The 13730-nt window shown below is 36.1% G+C and overlaps 1 protein-coding gene and 1 pseudogene across 7 annotated transcripts in view; one reads left to right on the top strand and one right to left on the bottom strand.

The window, feature by feature from the left end:
• Positions 1-721: 721 nt before the first annotated feature.
• Positions 722-4097, bottom strand: LOC144643250 (uncharacterized; annotated as a pseudogene). Its single transcript, XR_013568876.1, has 3 exons — positions 3991-4097; positions 3244-3346; positions 722-1753 (listed from the first exon to the last, which is right to left on the bottom strand). The product of XR_013568876.1 is annotated as an uncharacterized LOC144643250 (transcript).
• LOC144643249 (octopamine receptor beta-2R-like) overlaps positions 1710-13730 on the top strand; it is a 33386-nt gene continuing 21365 nt past the window's right edge. For 5 of the 6 annotated variants that reach the window (XM_078502450.1, XM_078502449.1, XM_078502448.1 and 2 more), the window contains exons 1-2: positions 1710-1774; positions 13288-13361. The gene's annotated coding sequence lies outside the window, so the exon portion shown is untranslated. Of the gene's footprint in view, positions 1775-8985; positions 9120-13287; positions 13362-13730 lie in introns of those variants that run through there. The other variant, XM_078502445.1, reaches the window with a different exon arrangement.

Raw genomic sequence — 13730 nt, 5'->3', positions numbered from 1 at the left:
ATCACAAAGCTTTAGCTACAACATTATCGCTGGAGCCTATCTGTTGTGATTGCCCATTTTTTTTACCTGAAGGAAATCATGTTATTTTGTCCACCCTTGTTGTAATTAATTTTCCGTCTGCGCGGCGGGGTGTTTTTTTTTTTTTTTTTTTTTTTTTTTTATATTTTACTTTTTTTTTAGAAAAAAAAATTTTTTTTCCCCCCATAAAATTGCCAACATTAAAAAAATTTCCAAGAGAGAAAAAGGTTTAAAAAAGCAAAATTTTTTTTATTTTTTTTTTTTTTTTTTGCAAGGATATCTGGCGTTAAAAAAAAAAAAAAAGAAAAATTTGTCACGAAATTTTTAGTTTTGCTTTGTTTGTGAGGCTCACATAAACATTGCAGCCGAGATTGCGCAGTACGGACTGTAATTCATCTTTAACCTACAGGTTCTTTTCAAGGTTCTTTTTGTCATGCATTCTTGTCAATTGTTTCGTGAATTCTGCTCTTTGTATAGGGAATAGCAAGAATGAACTGCTGCTTATACTTCAAATTATGTGAAGCATATAACATTAACGATCATTTCATTCACCTGATGCAAAACAGCCTTAGGCTCACAGAGGCTTTCGATCTTCTTTCCCATTTTAAAGACTATAAAAAGCTATAAAAGGACGTTTGAGCGAAACAGCACTATTACCATGCAAGAAACAAAATTTGCAAAGGCGGACAACTCTCCACTGATGTCAATCCAAAAATAACTCTTTATTATGGAGCCCGTAAATTGACAAATATATAACTTCCAACAAGTGAATTCATCATGTGAATCACAGAAAAAGTAATTCAACTTCTCTGCAGCACGTCGCCTTCGCTTGTTCAAAGTTATTGTTAACAACGTTCCGGTTAATTTTACAAACTAGGTTTCATCTAAAAAATCATTCTTAAATGAATGGAGTGAAAAGTCCTTCCTGTGTGCCTTGTTAAGTATTAACAATGCGCCGTGTAGTGTGGATGTTATATTTGGTTAAGTATGTCGCGTTAAAAGAAGCTAGAGTAGCTCTTTACTGTGTCTTCTTCTCCTCTTTAGGGGCATCAGCGGGTTTCTCCTCGGTCTTCTTTTCTTCGGGCTTTTTGGCGGTTTTGTCATCATCATCATCATCGTCATCATCATCGTCGTCGTCATCATCGTCGTCATCATCCTGCTTTCTTGGTGGCATCTTCCTTCTTCTCCTCCTCCTTCTCATCTTCTTTGTCTTCCTCCTTCTTCTCTTCCTTCTTCTCGTCTTCCTTCTTGCCTCCCTCGCTGCTGTCCTCGCTATCTTCTTCATCATCACCCTCATCTTCATCATCGCCATCATCTTCATCATCGCCATCATCCTCATCATCCTCGTCATCCTCATCGTCTTCATCGTCTTCATCATCTTCATCATCCAGATCATCAGTATCGTCATCATCATCATCCTTTTCTTTGTCCTCCTTCTTATCCTCCTCGTCTTCTTTGTCAGCTTCCTTGTCTTCCTCCTTGTCCTCCTTCTCCTCAGTTTCCTTGTCATTTACTTTCTCGTCTTCCTTCTTTTCGGGGGCATCTGGGTTGTCCTCCTTGGCCTCATCATTTTCTTTGGGGATTTTGTCCCTTTTCTCTTCATCTTCATCTTCCTCGTCTCCCTCGCTGCTGTCTTCACCATCATCCTCGTCATCTTCGTCGTCTTCATCGTCGGCGTCGTCAAGAACGTCGTCATCTAAATCGCCAGTGTCATTGGCGTCATCCTTCTTTTCCTCTGCGATTTAAACAGTAAACTGTAAGTCACTAGTATTTAAGTATTCACTCACTTACATATATGTTATTGAACTAGCGTGAGATCGCCATAGCATTGTTCTCGTGTCTTGTTTATCGTGCACGTGAAAGCCGGTGAAAGTTCGCTTTTATTCAAACAGGAAAGCGGACAGCTCTAGGCATGCGGATAATTATCCTGAGCCTAAAGTGAATAGATTTTGCGCATGCAAAAAAACAGCTATGCATGTACTCCGGTGTAGTGGTTCCAATGTTTTCATTTCCAACATGTCAGCGATTTTTAATCTTGCCGTTCACACGAAAAGAGATAACCTGCATTTTCAAAGAAGCTTCCACCGTGAAAGTCTTATATTGAAATAATGTCACAACGGTTTGAAATCAAAACGTATACGTGCGGGCATGGCGTGAATGTTATTGTTACCACCAGTCTGTTATAACTTTCAGACAACAGATATCCACTGGTAGCCCTCTTAAATTTGTAATGTGCTTGTAAACTTTATAGCAGGTTAACTACTTAATCATTCGAGCGTTAACTCTTTACCCGTTGCGATTTGTTAAACGTGCATCTTACCAGTGTCTTTTAAACGCCACATTTCATAAGACAAATACTATTTATAAACTGACACCGACCAGCAAAATATTTTTTATGTGACCGAAAATATCTAGCAGCACCAAGGGCTTAAGCTAAGGGGTCAAACGTAAGTAAATAAGAACAAAAACTTAACAACTGGAAAAAATATTAACATTATTGGTCTCTTTGTTACATTAATCGTGGTTTGACAATCATATGTGGCTCTGTAATTATGTAAAATTAAATACAACCACTCAGATCGAACTGTTGGTTTCCAAGTCTTTTTGAAGCGTAATAATTACGATTTCTAATTAAAGAGTTTTGTTTAAAAGTTGTTAAGTTATTTCCATGTTTGTTGTTTTAAAAAGAGCCGGTTGAACGCCAAAAGACATCATGGAATTCAAAACAAAATTGGATTAAAAAAAGAGAAAGTTAAACAATTTAGCACCATTTTTATCCAAGGTGTTTTTGCTGGTTCCTTTTTTTAACACGAGAATTAACTTTAACTGTCAAAATGTCAGTTAAAAATCACCTTTCAAGAACGGCATTTTATAAATATTTCATGGTCACTTGTCGTCACTTCATTTTGGGAAACTCTTTTCTGTGGCTTCAGAGAATCAGAAACGATAAAAAGCACTTTCGTATCAAAGTTCCCATCTTCTTAAAAGCAATACTGAATTGCCAATAGCTAGCCTTTGAACACTTTTCCTTGCAATTGCCTAACTCATTTTAGTTGATAGAGCTTAGCACGTTTTACGGATCTAATGTTTAATGTTCTATATCGTATCTTTGAAAGGCAGGGTGGTGATTTGCGATTTAAACTCGCTGATAGCCTCTGACTACCCAACAACTAATTAAAATATGAGAAATAGAAAAAGAATAAAAACGTGTAAAACAGGTTTTACCTGGGGCTGGTGCACCCTGTGCGAAAGCAATGCCAAGGATCAGGCATAACAGAAAGAGGTACTTCATTTTTGTTTGGTGGTAAATGTCTTTCGACTCGTGGACCTAAAAAGAACAAGGAAGAAAAGCGTTAAATAATAAATTTTGTGTCAGGAATGCTTTTACTTAATCTGTTACATGATTTTCTTTATCCTTATAACCTAATACAAGTTTGTTGCCAAGAAATCATTGATTAATCTTATATTTTTCTACGCTAAAGCACTAAGACAAAGTAAGGATACCAAAGGGCTTCTTTATGACGTGGCTTTTCAACATAATTATAACATGAAATTTTGTCCTTCAGTGTCCGTAATCAAATCTGCGTTGCGCTGATTTCGTTAACTTTCGTCAGCTGAAAACGTGTTGCGTTTTACTTGCTTATTTCCCAAAACCTACTGTTATCTAGAAATTGAAAGGTCTAACCTAATGAAATATCCATTAAATATACTTCAGTGTTGTCTTGCCTATACATGGCATTTAGATAATTTCTATCCTTGAGATTTTTTTAAATTAATCGTTAATCGAAAATGTTTGCGTGTCGCAATTATAAATCTGATCTACAACGACCTTAGTGGCCTATGACTATTAAATAGGATTGCTTTTAACTGAAAAATAGATTGTGAAGGTTTCTTTCCCTATCATAAATCACAGTTGAGTTACCTAAATTACAGCCGAGTAACCTAACAAGTATAAAAACGATTCTCACCAACCTAATTTCTCAAGTCTTGTTGGCTACCTCTCTGATCGAGAACTCTTGTGAAATGGACTAGCGATGATCTAACCGATTTTAGTGGTGAGAACTGATTAACTATTAACAACTGACGGTCGAGATGATTACGTTTCGCGTTAGCTAGTTTATAGCAGGTTATTTACTATTCACATCTAAAACACCGAATTCATCTCCGTACCAAGAAGTCGCACACCAGTCAATGAATGGTTAAAGAAATCAGCTTGTTTAAGTGATTAACCAATCAAAGGCCACCTTTATGCAAACGATAACCAAACAAATTTTAGCTTTGTTTTTATAACACGTTAGGTGTTTTAGCTTACCTCATGGTCTCACCAGCAATGGTTTACAAACTTAAAAACTGGTTGTTTTCTTAATATCAACCAATCAGATGGTGCAAAGTTCTCTTTAGCTTCCAAAAACAATTCTTTACCAACCATTTGAGAAATAACACGTTGTAAATAACCCCTGCAGTTTTTTGATAAGTAAACTTTTTTTTGGATCAACTGAATGGAATTTGCTACTGTTTTTTCGCTATAGGTTCATGTGTTTTCCATGATATTCTTCTACAGGACATTACAACGACTAACAAAACAATGTTCTTTTTTGTTAAAAAAAAAGACTTGTAACTGCTCTGCCACGCCGTACGTTTATTTGCAATTTTAACTTCCATTCGGATTGAAAGAACCCTTGTTATAAATACTTGCTTTATACCAACTCTTACTTGGTTTATTCCAACATTGAAATGTACAAGCCCAGAGGTGACTTAATAAGCTATTTTATCTGTGGTACTTCTCGTTTGTTTTTTGTGTGTGTGAAATCACAATCGCCGGCTGGTGTCGCTTCCAGGTTTTATTTTGTTATCGTAAGGCAAGCCACTTTCAATCAATCTACAGCGTTTCTAACTTGTAACTATTTTATAGCAGAGAAAGTAGACTGTATTGGCCAATCGATATTACGTAATTATCAGTTCCTTAGGTCCTCAAGCCGGGTTACACGAGCAATTTTTACGGGTTACCGAGCAATTAGTGTATGTCTGACAACTTTTATTTGCTCGTTTAGATGAGAAAAATTAGTCAATTTTTATGTGACAAATATATTTGTTTACAAGCTGACGAGTCAGCTTTTATGTGAGAAATAAAAGTTGTCAAATACGATAATTGTGTAGCCGACTCGTCACATAAAATGTGGCAAATATTGCATAAGCATTTGTGGTCCCCAATTTCCCGAACTCCCACTGAGCACTGCGCGCGCGTATCTCTGTGCGTATCTCTGCTGTCCAAGGTCATTACTGGCGCACTAAACTTTGGACTGCCGACAAATAATTGTTGTGTCATCAACGCGATCAAATATATTTGTCACATTAAAATTGCCCATGTGGGGGCAGTTACCATCTTTGTCACATGACGAAGTTCTATCTTCGAGATTCACGTCTTTCAGTGCAGTTTTGTTCTAAGATGTTGGTTTACATGCAAGATTTCTACCTGCAAGACTTGCATTTTTAAATTAGAACGCGCTCAAGTATGTGTGTAATTGTGGTCAGCAATGTCCCTCCCTCTCCAATCCATACACTAGTACTCCATACTTCTAGTGATAAGTTACTTTCGTTAATGATGAGACACACTAGCAATGTAGTCTAGCAGGCGCCCTCAGCTTCCCCCTTTGCCTACTCCCTACTCCCTTGGGTTAGTTTTTGACTCATTCTATATCTTGCGCTCTGTGACTGATTCAAGCCGATGGGCGAATTTAACTACTGCTCCCCATGACACGAACGATTTCTGAATTCACTGCAGGCTTCATCAGTAGTTACACATTGTCATGAATAAAGGGCTGGCTGAACTAGGAAACATTGTTGCGGAAACATTGTTTCTTGTCATGTTTCCTAGGTGGCTGAATTAGCAGGAAGCAAGGAAAATGTTGTACTGTTCGAGTGGCTAAACTAGGCAACAATGTTCCGGGAACAAAGTGTCACGCATGCACATAAACTAGTCAACATTGCTTCTACGGTGGCTAAACTGGGCAACATATGTTTCGGAAGCAAAATTTGCGTCCGGGAAGCAAAATTGTTTTACGTGAGTTGAAGCAGAAACATTTTTTGTTTCCTTTATGTTTCCCGCGTGGCTAAACTGGGAAACATTTGCGTCCACAACAATGTTCCCTAGTTTAGCCAGGCCTTAAGACATTATCATATATACAACGAGAACGTTTTACAATAAACGTTGCAAATGGAATTCTGTATAACCAACAGGCAGGAAATAATTTCCAAGATGGTCATGACTTTTTAAATGTAAACATTTCAGTAGGCAAATTTTTCATGTCAATCTTTAACTGGCTAATTTAGTTTTGTTTGTTAATCATCGTCTTCTCGTAATTAGTTATAGTTTTCTATATTTCTTGTCACGTTATAATTAGTTATATGTTCTACACTTATTGTCGCGTTGTAATAAGCTACATTTTGTACACTATTGTATCCTTGTATTGTTATCAGACCCACTACCGGTTCTGTTACTTGTACTGCATGAAGATGGATGAAGTTGCGTCCAAAACATGTTTACATTAAAAAAGTTGTGACCATCTTGAAAATAGAATTCTGTATTTGCTATATTTCACGTGTGAAAACAGCGATACCATAACCAATCAGCAACTAGTATAGGACCCGACCAATCAGAGCACGAGAACTCTTGAGAAAACAGCGAGCGACAATTTTTGCTTTAGCGGTTTTTGTTTGGGAAACATAGCAACCGCTTTGTTCCTTGGTGACGGGGGGCGTAAAGGGCGTACGATAACCGCAAACCACACAGACAACATGGAATTTAACCAAAGATTTCCACAAACCGCAAAACGCTTACTTTAGAAAACCGTAATACCGCAGGTTAAAGTAAAAAAATTCCGCAAAACCGCACCAAAAATAACGCAAAACCGCAAACCTTTACGCCCTCCTTAGTTTGCTTTAAGAGCCTTTATAGAAAGGCAAGCCAACAGAAAAATGCTAGCATGCTATACACTAAAGAATATCACAGACAATAAAATGTAATAGTGATGCAATCATTCTTGGTGGAACGAAGACAACTGAAAGTGAAGACAACACTTTCCTCGGAACTTACATCACAGCTGTGGGCGCTTCCTAACAATTTTCAAGTACTCCTTGCGTTATCCAAAATTCGAATTTCCAAATTCCAAATGATTCGCTATTTAAATGGCGTCGTTTCCTCGAAGCGTTAATTTAACAAGTTTTGCGTTTGAAAAAAACCCCGTAGTGTTTGTTTAAATGAAGTACTTAAAGTTCTTGCCTAGGAGAGTTTGTTGTCCGGTAATTTTCTATTTTCTATGATTAATAGCAGTTTCGCTTGGAAAAGCGATGTTATGTAAACATTGGAGCTTTGTTTTTCCTCGCGATGCGTATATGAAAAGTTTATAATGGTTTAATTCTCGTCATACAAAATAAACAAATTACAGCATAGAAAGTGCTTTGTATGGATTTTAGTCATTCTTTGCACAACTTTGGAAAACTCATTCGTTCTCTTGTACGCTATAGCCACACTTTCAATGTATATGTACTCAGTTGGTACAATGCAATGGTAGATCCGAAAGAACAAGGGCGAAATAATTTATTATACGATCAAAGGTTTCATAATTTACGGAGGAGGGAAGGAAATTCGAATGGTGATCTTGCTGTTTTGCTCAAACATCCTTCTGTAGTTTTGAAATGGGAAAGAAAACAACAGACCTCAGTCAGTGGGCTTTCAATATAAAAAAGTATATGCTGAGTTTGCGCGCGCTCGGGTATTAGAGCGCTTTCCATTAGTCAGCTAGCCGGGCGGTCTGGGGCATTCGAGAACAGAATTCCGTTGTTAGTCAGATTTGTCCTGTCAAATCAGTCAACCCATACATATTATACACTGTTGTAGTGGATTTGAGGGGAAATATCATGGAAAAGGCCTTTTTTACATTTCAAACTTCCGGACTGGCTGGCCAGTTCTGGCTACAGTACTGGAAAGCGCCCTTATTAATAAGGAGTTGCTTTTGCAAGTAAAGCAGCTTGAGTCTTTTGTATTTGCACCTAAAATAGTTCATTTGAAGATAAGAAAAAGGTCACCCATGATTCAGATTGTATGTTATGTTGACTACACTGACTACCAAAATGCACTGCAGGTGCTCTTCGTAAAGGAAAGTTGCTATTTAATTTGTTTCTACACTTTCAACAGAAACAAAGCGTCCAACACTATACTTTCAGCAAGGTGGCCGACTGTTGTGTACTCTTAATTACAACCTGGATCTTTGGGTGGTTTTATGATGAGTAAAAATCACCGACTGACTTAACAGCTGAGTGCGGCCGATTCATCTAGTCGTTAAACAAAAAACAGCGGACTGTCGCTTCTAGAATATCGATAATCAGCGGGATTTTTAAAGATAACTGATACAACATCGGAGGAGAACAACATTGTGAAGTAAATCTTTTCACTTACAACTTTCACTCCCTTTTAATCAGAGCGAAGTTCTAACGCTAATTCTTTCAATATTGCTCAAAACAAAAACCTACTTTTATTGTTATTTTAAATAGTTTTTGTTTAATTTACGCCTCCTCCACACACAATTCTATACCTGTCAAAATGCAGAAATTCAATTTAAAAAGCGAGCTAATATCCCAAAATGAGATATCTGAATGGCTTGTGTTCAATTGGTTAAGACAGACAGTTCTATGCATAATAATCACCGCCCCAAATTGAGAAATTTGAAAGGTTGGTGATTCTTTTCATAATTTGTACGCCTACTTAATGACTGTGCTGGCTATTTGAGTTTAGAAAACAAATCATTTACTAAGAGCTTTTCAAATGATTATTTCAGAGTAACTGGGTTGTGATTGGTGCAGCTGCGATGATTGGCAGCAAATCTAAAGGATGCTTAATTTCGTTGGGTGTTTTCGAAAGCCTTGACGGATTTAAAGGTGATATGAAATCGCCGCTAATTTAGGCTGCCATTTTAAGAAGGAGAAGTCTTATTGATGAATCTCGAAGTTAGGCCGTGATGTTTTTTTCTTGAAGCAAACCTTTTAAGACCACCAGAAGTAAAGTGAAGTTTATTATTTGAATTTGGCTGTTGGAAACTTGATTGGTAAGTTATGTTTTTGAGTACTTTAAATTCAGGTTTTAGTATTGGTCTAGCAAAAAAAAATATAACATCAGATATTTACGTTCCAATCGGCGAGGAAAAAAATAACTCTAAAATGTCTAATTAAAAGCACGTTAGTTGCGCACAAAACAAAAATCTTCAGTCGAAAATTACAAATCGAACGTCTCAACCTCAACCAATATCGCTATATATTTGAATTGGTTTATCTCAGTGTACAAACGTGAACTTCTCCTTGTCCATTTCCGCAATCAAACAATCATAAAAAAGATGAGATCATCTGGAAAAATCTCCAACGGACTAGGTGTTGTGTGTAAATGTTCAAATTGACTCCGCCACTATTTTCACGCAGAGTTCTATTATTTCACGAGAACAAAATCAGGTCATAATTGAATCAGTGTATGTTCATATATTTTTTTTCCATGTCAAACTTGATGTCACTATTTTGTAATTTAAGTGAAATAGAAAGCCCATTTGCAAGGTACTCGTAAACTCATATCTTTCGGCTTTACTGACTGCGAAGTCGATATCGAAAATATCAATAACAAAAAAACAACAATTGGTTTGACTTTGGCATAAAAACTATAGTTGTTTTGTGCAAAGAACGTTTATATTTACTTTGCGCTCGCAAAATATATAAATTAGCAAAGGTAGTGCTATCGTAATACGCTGGTTTCCGTCTTTTCGTTCGTCCTTTCTTCTTCTTTTTTCTTGCGTTTGCCGTTTTCCTTGTCTGCATTCGTGTAACTGAATACCGAAAAGACAAAATACAAAATTGATTCATTTTTGGATAGTTTCTGTCATACGGACTAGATTTAGTGATTTATAAATTTAAGTAGTAATTTTTTAATCTCATCGTGAAATTTAGAAATTTCGAATGCACTGTAGAATGATGATTATTTTTTCAGGCCAACGAGCTCGTTAATAAACCAGATGTTTATGCGATGGTGCTCGTGATTTGTTCATTTTCTTAACCATGACTGCCAAAAAAACCCATCACATTATACAATAACAATACCCTGTCAAGTTGACAGGTGACGAAAATAAAGCAAATCATAGCCAGTGCCAGATTTTTTTTTTAATTCTCAAAACTACATATGAAAGAAATGTATAAAAATCATTAAGAAGAATTAAGACGGAATTATTGCTTTATTTTCTACCCTTTTTGAAAGCTAAAGATGTAAGTAATAATCCGTGAAAACACCAACAACAGGAGAAAATGAATTTCAAAGTTCACAAACTATAGGTAAAATCTCACATGAAGCTATTTTGTAGAATCGCCTTTTAAGCGATTCAGTGGAATTCAGTGCAACGTCCGGAAATTTGTTTTCGATGTTTGGTGTTGTTAGAAATGATTTCTTTTGATAAAATATTTGAATCAGTAACACAGAAGTTTGCAATAAGATGTAAATAATTTTGGCACAGAATTTATTTCCAATTTATACTCAAATTACTGGCGGATTTCGTCTTATAACTTTTAGTCTGCGACTGAAAAAATTGAAACAGAACAGTTACGTGCCTTTTAGCTGATAGCAAGATATACACAACCTCTTCTTCAATGTGTTTTGCATTTCCTTTTCAAGCATGCAAAGCTATTGACAAAGGAAACAAATTATTCTAGACGCCATCCATATAGTGACGTCACTAGGTACAAAGCAAGCTTTTCTGCTTTGAGGTTAAAGTGCATAAGTGTATGAAAAATTAATTATTTAGTCGCTACAAAACCGAATTTAGAGATATTGTGCTATTTTGGCCGGTGGCGGCATTTTCACCAAATTCTCCAAGCTGAACTGGCTTAGGAAAGGAAGCTTAATTTTTTAGTTTTAGACGATTTCACGAAAAGAAGTGTATTTTTTTTCTTTCTTGTCGCCGCTAAATATAAGCTGAATTTTTGCGAAAACACCCATACTCAGTTGAAAGCTGGCGAGTCATTTTAGGTGAGTTATGTTCTCATTTTTTTCTTTGCCTAACATTCACTCGAACCAGTTGGGGGTTTAATCATTGAGTGAAAAAAAATAAATATATAATAATAATGCTAAATTCCCCGAATGAACATTATTTACTTGAAACAGATAATAAATAGCTAATGTCCATTTAGTGGTTGTGAAGTACTTCAACTCAGCAAATGTCGACCAATACTAAATATGTTTCAATTTGTTTAATTCAGTCAGTATATTAAAATAACATTCCCCTTAACTTGTTTCACAGTCAAGTGAGAATTTTAGCAATATCTTCTTAATTTTCTGAGAGAAAATGATAAAAAAATGTTCAGTGCTCGTCAAATTGGTTTATGCAGCCATTTTTTTTTTTCAATATAATCTGCTCGTAATTTTTAAGTTCCTCAATTTCCGATGTTTACTGTCAGTGAATTGTATACAGAGCACGGGCCCTTATTTACTCAGCTATATCACTTTTACTGACTGTCCAGTCGATAGAGAAACTACGTTTCATAACCAATTTAAAACGAAACAGTTTTCAAATTGGTTTTCGTGTATGCGGAAATTATATTTTATTTATGTAAATAACATTTATCTACTTAATGGCTCACGAAAGGAAATGTATTAAATGTTAATAGCAGTTCTCCAATCATCAGTCAGTCTTCTTTGCCGATGTCGAATATCAGTGTATTGTAAATGAAAGCCATTGATTTAGAATGTTAAGGGCTGTATTGTTCAACTATATCCTTTGTACCGATTATCCAGGCGATAAATAAAATTCATTGGAATCCCAATTTTTCTTTCCCTTAGAGGTTCCGGCGAGAAATAAGAATTCCACTCAAACGTATAATGATGATATTAAATTGAAAAAGAAGCTTTTCAAATTGGTTTTCTTGCGGAAATTATATCTTATTTATGTAAATAATATTTATCCACTTTACGCTAACGAATTAAATGATAACATCACTTCAGCAATCACAATGAGTCGGATCTCTTTGCGTTCTTATGAGGACTTTAAAAGTGTCATTGATTTTTTCTCTTTCTTCTCAACTGCACAGAATAAAAAAAAATAATAATCACGTTAACTGTGAATGGGTTCTTCTCCGGTATAGGAAGCAAATTAGATAAATAGTTCAAGATCTATTCCATCGAGATAATATTTAAAAAAAAAACTGATTTCCTGTTTTATAAGCTGAGTAATAATTCTTTAATTTCGTCACGAAACTGAATTTTAAATCAACTGAAGAAAAATTCTTTCCTAAGACACTCGAGCTCGTTGAGTAACCGCGTGTCAGTCAAGCTCATAAATCGTAACTTGGGACTTCGCTTCTCGCGTGAAACCCAAACAAACATTATTTCACTTAGTTTTTCAAGGAACAGGAATCTTTATGATATAGGGACAGTCACATTTTGACTTTCCTATCAGGCAAACAAGTAAGTGGGTGAAGAGAAGAAAGCCGGGAAATCCTCCGCTTTCTGACTTGACGTACATCTAGATTCTCAAAACTGACTTTGAAAGAGAGATATGACAAACCTTTAGGAGAAATAATATCTCGAACTTGAAATTTACAGGCTGCAAACGAAGCAGCTCCCTTTCTAGGTGAAAGTAAATAACTTCTTCTTCGTTTTTTTTTTTTCATTTTCTTTTCAAGCAATTAGATGGTGAGTTTTAGGGAAAGGCACACAAAATTGGTTAAGTATTAGTTTTAAAGTGCATTTGGAAAGGTGAGATTTAAGTCGCTAAAATATAATTTTATGTTCATTTGAGAACCCAATTCAGGATTTAATTTTGCCAGTAGCGGTTTTTACCAGTTTTTCGAACTGTGAATTTGAAATAGGGTTCATTAATGGCGGAAGGAAGCTGTTTTCGTGAGGCTTTTAGGAAGATTGCCGGTCGGATCAAGGGATGGTGTGTGCTAATTAGGCTAATATTTTCCTTAAATGCTCTATAAGGTTAGCAGATTTTTGTTGGCCAGCAGCACTTTTGACCTATCATGTTTTCGAGCCGCAAGTTTGGAAGTTGACCTATATATAGCGGAAGGAAGCTCTTCATTGATTGGTGCTTACGGATGCTTTGGTCGCCACTTCATTATTTAGGCTGATATTTTTCCCAAAAGGCTCAAAGGCTATTATCGGCAAGTGAAAAGAAGTTCAGGTAGAAATTCACTTCGATCCGTCTAGAAGTTTTAACCGTAATATTTTTTTGTTCACTTTAGACTAAGAAAAGAAAAGAAATTTTGCAAAAACAGAAGGGAAGAGAAGTGCAGGCAGACCTAAAAATCAGTGATTGGTAAGTACTTTTCAATGAGTTGATTAATTTTTCAACTTCAAATTTGTTCTCATCAAAGATTAACGCAAGTTTATACGGCTAAGACTTACCACAAGTCGACTCTTCTGTTACTCGACAGAACACCGATAGAACCTTCACTTGCACGATAGAGCCTTAAGTTATAGAAGTAAGAAAACTTCGTTGACTTATAGTTGTAAGCGACTTGCTTGGTTTTGAAGTTATTCCAGAGATATTTAAACAATTGGCTGGTTGCAGCCCGGCAGGAAAATCGTGCAAGCCTCCCCTCAACAAATGTCATCTAGGGGCAAAGGCAAACAAACGCTGTTTCTGTGTGTCAAATCGCCAATTTTTTTCAGAATTTTAATTATA

This window comes from Oculina patagonica, chromosome 2 (assembly GCF_052425735.1).
Source record: "Oculina patagonica isolate OP01 chromosome 2, crgOcupat, whole genome shotgun sequence".
NCBI classification, from domain to species: Eukaryota; Metazoa; Cnidaria; class Anthozoa; order Scleractinia; family Oculinidae; genus Oculina; species Oculina patagonica.
The sequence above is the reverse complement of the archived record's forward strand: the minus strand, read 5'-3'. Positions and strand labels throughout refer to the sequence as shown.